This window comes from Triticum aestivum, chromosome 4A, assembly GCF_018294505.1.
Source record: "Triticum aestivum cultivar Chinese Spring chromosome 4A, IWGSC CS RefSeq v2.1, whole genome shotgun sequence".
Classification (NCBI taxonomy): domain Eukaryota; kingdom Viridiplantae; phylum Streptophyta; class Magnoliopsida; order Poales; family Poaceae; genus Triticum; species Triticum aestivum.
Window position 1 is genome coordinate 231,930,537 of NC_057803.1, and position 9,708 is coordinate 231,940,244.

At 47.4% G+C, this 9,708-nt stretch overlaps 1 pseudogene; it reads left to right on the top strand.

Annotated features, from left to right (window-relative positions):
• Positions 1 to 7,173: 7,173 nt before the first annotated feature.
• LOC123083787 (glyoxysomal fatty acid beta-oxidation multifunctional protein MFP-a-like) lies at positions 7,174 to 8,667 on the top strand (annotated as a pseudogene).
• The last annotated feature ends 1,041 nt before the right edge of the window (positions 8,668 to 9,708 follow it).

Below are 9,708 nucleotides of genomic sequence, written 5' to 3' on the forward strand. Positions count from 1 at the left end.
CCCAAGTACTGGCGGACTTCGTCGCCGAATGGACACAAGCCGAACTCCCTAAAGAGTATGACACATATTCCAGCTGGGTTATGTATTTCGATGGTTCCAAAATGCGAGCAGGATTAGGAGCGGGCGTCGTTTTAATGTCCCCCACTGGAGACGTAGTCCAGTACGTGCTCCAAATATTATACACAGACTCCAATAACACAGCCGAATACGAGGCCTTATTGCATGGTCTCCGGATGGCTGTCTCCATGGGCATACAATGCCTGGAAGTGCGGGGGACTCAAACCTTGCAGTATCTCAAATAAATGGAGATTTTGATGCCAAAGATCCGAAGATGGTGTCTTATCGCTACGCCATCCTAAAAATGTTGGCTCAGTTCGAGGGGTCGAGTTTCATCATGTGGATCGAGAAAGTAATCAAGCGGCGGACGTCCTTGCTCGCATCGGTGCTAAGCGCGACCCCGTCCCACCTAACATCTTTCTAGAAAGGCTTTTTAAGCCGTCCGTGGTGTGGGAAGAGGAGAGCGGCAACACCAGTCCGGATCCGAACACAACCCCAGATTCCGAACACAACGATATCATCGGGGGCTCAGCCACCGAAATAACACCGTTGGCATCTCATCATGGCAGCCCCATGGACCGAACCCTTCTTGGCCTACCTTAATAGGAGAGAAGTCCCGGAGGATCAGAATGAGGCTTGCCGCATTGTCCGGCGTTCGAAGGCCTACAAGGTTCACGACGGAGAACTCTACAAGAAAAGCGCTACCGGAGTCCTTCAAAGATGTATCTCAAAGGAAGAGGGGCAGCAGCTCTTGGCTGAAATTCATGCCGGTCTCGGTGGTCACCACGCCTCAGCTCGGGCCCTTGTTAGCAAGGCCTTTCGTACAGGTTTTTATTGGTCGACGGCCTGAGCATATGCACAGGACCTCATCCAACGTTGCATCGAATCCTAGCTCTTCACCAACCAAAGCCATATGGCCCCCCCACCGCTCTACAAACAATCCCCATCACTTGGCCTTTCGCGGTCTGGGGGGCTTGATATGGTCGGACCCCTTAAAGGAGGAAGCCATAAGAGAAAGTATCTGCTGGTCATGGTGGATAAATTCAGTAAGTGGATAGAGGCCAAACCAGTTAAAACGGCCGAGGTGGGGCCAGTGATAGAATTCATATCCGCCGTGGTGCACCGTTATGGTGTTCCACATAGCATCATCACCGATAACGGCTCCAATTTCACAGCTGATGAGGTGAAAACTTGGTGTGCTAATCTAGGCATTAAGCTCGATTATGCCTCTGTCTACCACCCACAAACAAACGGTCAAGTCGAACGGCCCAATGGTCTTATTATGAGCGGCATTGAACCCAGACTAGTGCGGTCTTTGAGAGAATCGGACAAGCACTGGGTCAAGGAGCTTGACTCCATACTCTGGGGGCTGCGGACCACGCCCAACCGCACTACTAGATATAGACCTTTCTTCATGGTGTACGGCGCGGAGGCTGTGTTGCCCTACGATATTATTCATGACTCACCTCGAGTGTGCATGTATGAAGAGAGAGAGGCCGAGCTTGATTGGCAGGACGGCCTAGATGCCCTAGAGGAAGAGCGTGATGTTGCAAAAGCCCGTTCCACATTTTATCAACAACATGCCCGCAAATATCAAAGCAGAGAAGTATGGGCCAAGACTTATAATGTTGGCGAACTCGTTCTATGCTTGCCAGAGAAGAAAAAGGACAAACTCAAGCCCAAGTGGGAAGGTCCATTCATCATTGACGAAGTTCTCACTAGAGGAGCGTATCGCCAGCGTGCTGCATCAGAAAATCACGTAGAGCTGAACCCCTGGAACACGACCAGACTCCAAAGATTCTATGCCTAGCACTGAACTATTTGTTTGTCTCCTTCTCCATGTTGTTTCCTTTGTTTTTCCTCCCTTTTCGTTCTTCCTTTTTTTCTCTAAGCCTTAAAGCTTTTGCACGGCTAAACCGTGCACCTGTGATGTACACATCCTCGAACATGTACATCCATTATACCTGGGGGCTTCCCGGACAGAAGCTTATTCTTATTTTCGAGCATCAAGCTCATCACATATGCATTTTTCCCATATGTACCTTTTCTTCGCCATTATATGCATCGATATGACTTAAGTTTTGGCCAAGCTGGGTTGCCTGGCTCCTGTGCTTATGCCTACGTTCCCGTTAGTTTGGCTAGGGCATAAAGGGAGCACCTCTGCGATTGTTACTGTCAGGTCATCCAGATGTGTACCTCAGACTGGGTGAAGCTGAAAGCTAGCGTTCTTACGGGAATATTCGGTTGGTGGATTAAATATGTTTTTGCATTCACCCCATGGTGAACCCCCAGATGTTACGTATACTGCGATTTTTTCCAATCACAGTTCGGACATGCATTTTAACGCATGCACACCCAGGGAAAGGAACCCTTAACGGAACTATTCTCTCTGGAAGATGTTTCTTACAATCATACTGTAATATAACATAACTAGCCGGATACAACTTGTCTGTTCAAGCAACTATGACCCCTATGCCTGGTTTCCACGCATACCCCGGTCTATTTTACCGCTCGGGTATTCGGAAACACTCCGCACCTTCGGGTCCAGAGGTTAAAGTGAAAAGGTCTGCCATGACAATCGTTTTCTAGTTCAGCTAGAGTTACATATGTCAAGGAAAGTACATAGTCACTTGGACTCAAAAATTTCCTCCTCTATACTTTCCAGCAGGCTGTCTAACTTACAATCCTGCTGGGAATACTTAGCGGCTACTTCTACTTGGTCATATACCAAAAATTAACAGGAACTTCCTTTCCATCTGACCCTAGAGGTCCGACCCGAGCCATAGGATTCAGATAAAGCTTGGTATACCGTGTTTTCGCCATGGCCCAGGCCTCTCGTGCACCTTCCCGGCAGGCTGATATCTCCAACAATCTAAAGGGTCGTCGCGCTCCCTTGAATAGTTGTATAAGCTCCTCCATCTTTCCCGGAGGGGAGGCAGATGGCCATAAGGCCTTGGCAACACTTTGCATCGCCTGCCAAGCCTGCTCGTGCACTTGCGACAGCTCTTGTAGCATATCGCTCGAGAATCCGGACATCTCCTCTTTGGGACTACCGGTCAGTATACCTGCAGACATAACTCTGTCAGTCCCCTCTATCTCCGAATTATTCGAAGGTAAGTTCGACCACATATTGAATATGCCGCCTCGCAGCCTTTTATTCTCCTTTACGGAGTCAGCAAGCTGGGCCCAAACATCTTTCAGTTCCTCGCCCAGTTGGGTATTGGAATCTTGGAGCTTGTTTTTCTCCATCACGACTTCTGTTAGCACACGCTCGCCCGCAGCTAGTAGTTTTTTGGCTTCTCGTTCTCCACCTTGAGCGGCTTTCAGTTGCTCTTGCAGTTGATCTAATGATGAATGGACCTTCCCACTTGGGCTTGAGTTTGTCCAAGAGGTGAGCAACCGTGTTAGCATTATTAGTATACCATTATGTTTTCTCAATGGGGGGGACATTACCAGGAAACGCCTTCTTGGACTTCTCCAGTTCGGCATTGGCAGCAGTTAGCTGGGTCCGATACTTTTCTAGTTCCTAAGATAACAGGTTGTTCTTCTCCGTAAGCACCTGGTTATACAATGATCTTTAAATCAGTTGTATCAACTGCTTTAAGTCTCGGGGGCTACTAGTGTATGATTATTAAATCTATGATTACCCGCATATCTTTCAGATGCTGGTCCGTGGCTCTGGCAAGCCCATCCCGAGCAACTCGGATGTACGCATTGGCCGAGCTAAAGGCATCAAATACCTCCTTTGAAAAGTTGGGCTCATGAAGAGCGGCCCTCCGACAATGATGATTCATGGCGCTCTCCACTTCAGAGTTCGTGACGGACATATCGTCTGAATCCTCTATGGAAGGACAGTTCGACGCCACTCCCGTGTTAGCCCCCGTCCTTAGGGCAGGGTCAGGAACCCGACTAGTGGAGGCACGTCCGGCCGGATCCCCGGACACAGTACGGCGGATACTTTTTCTGATAGAATGTGGCGAATGGCATCATGATTTGATGTGGCGATCAAAAGATGTATTCTTGAAAAAACCTTACCTCTTTGACGAGGGTTCTGCCGTGTTATCATTTGCCTTGCTCTTCGAAGATATGCTCGACGCGGGCGCCATTCTCCTCGAAGACGTTTCTGGTGCACGTTGTTGCGTCGAGCGCCTCCCCTTTGGAACACAAAATAGTGTCGTGGGTGAGGCATAGTGAGGAAACTCTTTCGAAGAAGGTGTCTTTTAAATTACTTACATGCGAAGCAGGGAGGAGGCCGGGGTAATCGGCGATGATGGGTACTTCTGTACCATCGTAACTTGTCTGATAGAATACTCCATCCTCAAGCTCCACAAATATGTCTGCATCTTCTTCGAATCCGGGGTCAAGGTCCCGGTTGTGACCCTCCGGCTGGGGAGCGGGGCTATGGATCCCCTCGATAGCCTTCCGCCATTCCTATTGCGAGTGGATAGGTTACTGTCCATCGAAAATGATTCAGGGAAAGGAGTAAAATGGTGGGATTGGAGCTTACCCGGCTAGGAGGATTATACATGGAAAACCCATCTCGACATTGGAGACTAGTGAACTCCTCCTTCTCCCCTTTGTACAGTTCGGCCAATATTTTGACCAAAGCGACGGGGGTTTGCGGACCTTTCCGAACGTAGCATGAGGCGTCATCTTCCTTGTTATAGTGCCACATGGGAAGCCCTCTGTATTGGAGTGGCTGGACCCCCGCACTATGGAGATCGCCATTACCTCGATTATTGACAATCCAGACTGGGCGAGCATCTTAATCTTGCCCATCAACTGACTGACTTCTGCGCTGTCCTCCTCCTCGAGGCTCCGAGGATGCCAGTTATGGCGTTTCTTCAACGGAGCGCTTGAAAATTCAGGGAGGCCCATCCGGACTGGGTCAAGAAGAGCGACGTCGTCAATATAGAACCATTCGGAAGGCCACTCTTAGTAAGCCTTCTTCGGCGTGCCGGACAAGTATCTGGTCCCGGCGATATGCCACACTTCGGCTCCTCCCACTTCAAATATTGACCCTCCTTGATTACGAGGGACGAGGCAGAATAGTTTTCTCCATAAATCAAAATGGGCCTCGCAGCCTAGGAATAGCTCGCATAGAGGAACATAACCCACAATGTGCAGGATGGAGGCAGGAGTGAAATTGTGCAGTTGGAGGCCATAATACTCAAGAATTCCTCGGAGAAAGGGATGGATTGGAAATCCGATGCCTCTTATCAAGAAGGAAACGAAGCATACTCGTTCCACCCTGGACGAATTGGGGAAGTTCTCCGCCTGAACCCCGCTATTGAAGGACGTCAGCCCTGCTCGTACGGGGACTAGATCCACAGGAGGAAGAAAGCCCTGTTTTTGTAGCTTCGACAGCTGACTGTGAGATATGGAGCATCTCTCCCAATCACCCTTTTCGGAGCCATGGAGATGAGAGGAAGAGCTGGTAGAGTTAGCCATGTTGGGGTGGTTCTGCTTAGCAAGCTCTGAGGATTTTTTCCGCGGGGCGTGGAATGTATCTGAGATCTATTCTCCCTCTTTAAATAGGCACCTCTCTTGTATGGTCAGGGTGGTATGTGCAAAAATACCCCGACCTCTTGTATTCACTTGACACGTGGAAGCTGAAGTCAGGAAGGTGCGGAAGCCGAGGGGTACGACATTAAATGGAAAGCTGAATACATCGCTTTGAAGTCATCGGAGGAGGAACCCGCCTTGCAATGTCGAAGACTATCTGCGCGCCGGACACCTCATCATTGAAGTCTGGTTCAGGGCTACTGAGGGGGTCCTGGATTAAGGGGTCCTCGGGCGTCCGGCCTATTAGACGTGGGCCGGACTGATGGGCTGTGAAGATACAAAGACTGAAGACTCTACCCGTGTCCGGATGGGACTCTCCTTGGCGTGGAAGGCAAGCTTGGCGACCAAATATGAAGATTCCTTTCTCTGTAACTGACCTTATGTAACCCTAGATCCCTCCGGTGTCTATATAAACCAGAGGGCTAGGTCCGTAGACATACATCCTCATAATCATAGTCAGACATGCTAGATTTCTAGGGTTTAGCCATTACGATCTCGTGGTAGATCAACTTTTGAAATACTCATATTCATCAAGATCAATCGAGCGGGAAGTAGGGTATTACCTCCATAGAGAGGGCCCGAACCTAGGTAAACATTGTGTCCCCTGTCTCCTGTTACCATCAACCCTAGACGCACAGTTCGGGACCCCCTACCCGAGATCCGCCGGTTTTGACACCGACACTCATTTTCTAGGCTCGCGTCTCTAGTCTGGTCTAGCCTAGGACCAGCATAGTGTCGTTGTTGAGTGTTTATTCAACATTGCATCTCTGAATTGATTATAGCTAATCTTTTACTACCATATATAGCCAACCTAGCTCCTCATATTTTACACCATGCATCTTTACGTTCACCTGGCAATCGCTTTCTCAATCTTTGGAGTTATTTGACACCGTTGGTTGCCGGTCATCACCTACTGCATGGTAAGAACTTGTAAGCCATTGATATTTGCTATATTGTGAGCATTTTACCACCATATCTCTACTCCTAATGGAGGAGTCCGTATGTCGTTTCGTTCATTCGCACGCAGCCATTAATACCAGATACATGCAATTAATTAGGCAGATCAGTTAATTTGGAAAGTATAATCAAGCATTCGATGAGAGGATCACATTAATTATGAATAGTATCATTCTTTGGATGGAAGGATAACATTAATTATAAAGACTATCATTAGTTGGATAGTAGGATCATGTTAGTTATGGAAATTATTATCAAGCGTTTGACAGTCAGATCATTTTAATTACAGAGAGTATTATTTTTGGACATGAGAATCACGTAATTATGAAATTATAGTTAGTCCTCAATAACCCTCTCCCGCACATCATGCCCTCCTCGGGCCCTTCCAAAAAATTACCACACCTTGCTTCCTTCCTCGCGGTGCTCCATCCTCACCGTGCCGCCGCTGGCCACACCCAACATGGCCGAACAACCATCTCTCTCTTAGCAAAAACACAACACGACATGCTGCTCGCCGGAGGCTGTTGCCGGCACGACTCCTGCGGATGTTTCACAGAAGTTGCGTCGAGGCCGAGGCCATGCGGGATAAGCCTCATGGCGCCACTACTCGCTGCTGGGAGGCTTCTCGGCACTGGGGCCGCTGTTGTGGCCGTGGTCGAGGGCCACACCGGGACCGGGACCACAGGTTGTTGTCGTGGTGCCTGGCGGCATAGCCTTCTGCCGGATTCCGCGTCGTGCCAGACGATCGCCGGCATTCCTGGACACGCCAATAAGAACAGGGGCATGATTGGGTACCGCTGCCATGGTGGCGTCCCGTGCCACCAACATTTGGAGGAGCAGAGGCTGAGCGCGGTAGGCAGTGGCAAAATCTTAGAGGGTGTCATTGCTGCTGCATAGAAGAAGTGAGGTTTGATGGTTGTCTCTTTTAGGTTTGTTTCTCGGATTATTTGTTTTGTGCCAAACTCTGTCTATTCTTCCTGCAGCAGCAGTGCAAAGCACTGGTTGGGTTCAAGAACCATCTCAAGGACTCCCATGGCGTGCTCAATAGCTGGGATATGTACTATGTTGACCCCTACAGCCTCACCATGATCACTTGCACAAGAGACAACTTAGTCACTTCTGTAAAATTTATGCTTGCACTCATCTTCCTTTTATATTTTACTTCCCTCTTTCCCCTATTCTTTGCCTCAAAGGTAGTTTCCTTTCATAACTACACCACATATAATGGTTGTTGCATATCCAAATTCTAGAACTGAAATGCAAATTTTCCTTCCCATTGCCTTAACTGCTTCCTCTCAAGATCATCGCTGCAGGACTGAAACACAGGATGGAGGATTACGTATAGGGTAGTTATCTTTCCATATCATGATTATAGTTTACAATTTTCAAAGCCTTGCATTGTTGCATTCACAAAAATATCAATTCACTTCCTAATGGGGAATATGATGTATATTAAACGAGGAATATGAAGTATAGGTTACAAAAATATTGATTCACTTCCTTAATGCAAATAAAATAAGCAAATGCAATGCAGGGCCTTCTTTTCTCTAATACATGTAAAAGTTTACTTCATGCATTCCTCGGCCAGTGTTCAACATCCGAGGTATGAGGGCCTTTTTTCTTAATTGTTACTATGGAATTACACAATGTCTTAATCATATAAAATATGTGACAGGTTCTTGGTGCTACAAACTTTGTATTGACGCCTAGGAAATTAAGGAGAGTCGCCATCCTGGCTTGTGGTGGACTTGTGAATTGTGGAATTGCTACTACAATGGTACTGAGTAACTATCCTGTTCTACTCAAAGAACCAAGAAAGAAACTTCTGAACGCTGTGATTGACACAATCAAAGGTACATTCATGTGCTACTAAAATAAGATATCCCATGTATGATTAATTCTGTTATTTCTCATAGTTGTGGGCTTTCATTGAAAAATGTGAAGTTAAGTAGCAAATATTTGCGGATGTGAAGAAGTAATGTCCTTCCCATTGCATTCTTTCTATTTGCACATATACTGTGATCTTAATCTAATTGGAGGGAAACAAAGTCCCAAGACTGTATTGTTGGTGCACACTTTTTTAGGTAATGCAGTATATATTTCTCACAGTACTATTCTTTCCATTTATTAGATTCTTCGAATACTTAACTGTAGATACTTTGGCTAAATGAATGCAGTGTCACATAGAAATAGACTAATTAATTTGTAGTGACCCTACAAGGACTGGAAGCTTCCTGGTTGGTGTTTGTTAGAGAAATATGCAACTTAGTATTATCAGGAGGCTAAAGCCATCATATATACATGTACAAGTGGGAGGCCAAAGGCCACAATGCAAAGGGCCAAAGGCCACCATAAATATAACTCTAACACCCCCCCCCCCCTCCTCAAACTCATGGTGGATCCACAACACTGAGTTTGGAGAGGTAAAAACCATGTTGCACTCTAGTCTGGGCCTTTGTGAAGAAGTCCGCCAACTGTAACTCGGAAGGCACATACTGAAGAGCAATAACATGATCCTGAACACCAGCGCGCACAAAGAAAGCATCAACCCCAATATGTTTGGTAAGCTCATGTTTCACATGATCCCGCGCAATACTGATAGCACCCGTACTGTCTGACAAAAGGGTAGTAGGTGTAGTAATAGAAACACCAAAATCCTCAAGCAACCATTGTCGGTGTCAAAACCGGCGGATCTCAAGTAGGGGGTCCCGAACTGTGCGCCTAAGGGTGATGGTAACAGGAGGCGGGGGACACAATGTTTACCCAGGTTTGGGCCCTCACGATGGAGGTAATACCCTACTTCCTGCTTGATTGATCTTGATGATGTGAGTATTACAAGAATTGATCTACCACGAGATCATAGAGGCTAAACCCTAGAAGCTAGCCTATGATTATGATTGTTGTTGTCCTACGGACTAAACCCTCCGGTTTATATAGACACCGGAGGGGGCTAGGGTTACACAGAGTCGGTTACAAGGGAGGAGATCTACATATCCCAATTGCCAAGCTTGCCTTCCACGCAAAGGAGAGTCCCTCCCGGACACGGGACGAAGTCTTCAATCTTGTATTTTCATAGTCCAACAGTCCAGCCAAAGTATATAGTCCGGTTGTCCGAGGACCCCTGAGGGA